Source organism: Psammomys obesus, unplaced genomic scaffold, assembly GCF_907164565.1.
Source record: "Psammomys obesus unplaced genomic scaffold, mPsaObe1.curated_primary_1811, whole genome shotgun sequence".
Lineage (NCBI taxonomy): Eukaryota > Metazoa > Chordata > Mammalia > Rodentia > Muridae > Psammomys > Psammomys obesus.
In genome coordinates, this window is record NW_026592586.1 from 227,631 (window position 1) to 229,066 (window position 1,436).

Sequence of the window (1,436 nt, forward strand, 5' to 3'; positions counted from 1 at the left end):
CAGTTAGTCATTTTATAACAAATAACTGGTCACCGCTGTACATTTTTGAGTATGGTCACTGGGAACTTACTTTCAGGGGCTAGAGTCGGAGACAAATGGTTGGCGGGTACCAAGATGGATGCCTAGCATAAAATGAAGTTTCTTTAGCCATAACAGGGATAATTTTTATTAATGTTCCCCATTATAAAGACTTCCCCACGACCCTTGAGACAAAATTGGTTAGGATCTGCTCAAGGCCTCAAAGCCAGTCGAGGCTGCTAGGTATCTAGAGGATTCTCTCCATCAGCAAGCAGGACTCTGAGATATGAATAGTGACAACGCAAAACAGAAGTCAAAGAACCATGCCAGAGATGAGCAGGGACAGAGCTGTGTGGGATGCTCTATGATTTTCTGTGTGGGATGCTCTGTGTGGGTCGTCTGTTCTTAGCTGCCCCTCCACGGTCAGAGCTGTACACCTGTCTCTCTTGTATTTCTCTGAAGCACCCTACACAAACTCCCAACACAGTCAGATCACGAGAAAGCAGACTCTACTGGAGAAGATGGTGCTAATGGCAGCTTTCGTTTGGTGTGCTGTGCTCTTAATGTCTTTGCTGGTAGCGAACTGACTCTCTAGAACAAAATGCTCCCTGGTTTGCCCAGACTTCGCTGCATTCAACAGTCACTCAGGACCTTTCTGTCAAGTGTCTATTTGTATTCCCATGCTAGGTGTTTACAATTTAACAACTTGAGGCCTTGACCTCATGGTCTTCCTGAAGATGAAAACCAAAAGGTTAACAATGTTCATGATGTATCCATTCACTAGCAAATGTTCAAATTTACAGTTTTGTTTTTGGACACTGGAACAAAGAAATCCATCTCAAGTCACCTCTATTTTATCTCCTAATTCCTCACATGGAACAGTTCCTATAGGTCCCGGAAACCATCCTCCCATACCGAGGGGTCTCTTTGTTTCACCTTTTCTACCTTGAGTAAAAGCTGTGCCAGCCTCTGCTGGGGGTTTAGCATGTTCACACACTGTCAAGTTTTAACCCTTGCCCCATATATACAGATTCTGGGAAACTTCTTTTTTCCTTTAAGTTCTTCACAGAGTTCATGGTGTAATTAAGGTTTTTGTTTGTTTGTTATATAGTTATCTATATAATAAAATCCATTCATTATATAATAATTGTGTACTATTTCAATTTTTCTCACAATAATCTCTTAGGCAAAGGTGTCTATAGAGTAAGTAAGCATTTGAAATGCTGGTTTCTAAACCGGTGGACTTAGTTAACATCTTTCGATTCTACTCCTCTGTTCTTCATCAAAACATCTGTAATAGCGATAGAGCTTGTCTTTGAGTCTTGGCTTACAAGGATTAGTGTACAAGTAGCAGACATGTAACTGGCATACAGTGGTGCTTAACCAGCCACCTGATTTGACGAGCCCGTGCTGTTGCA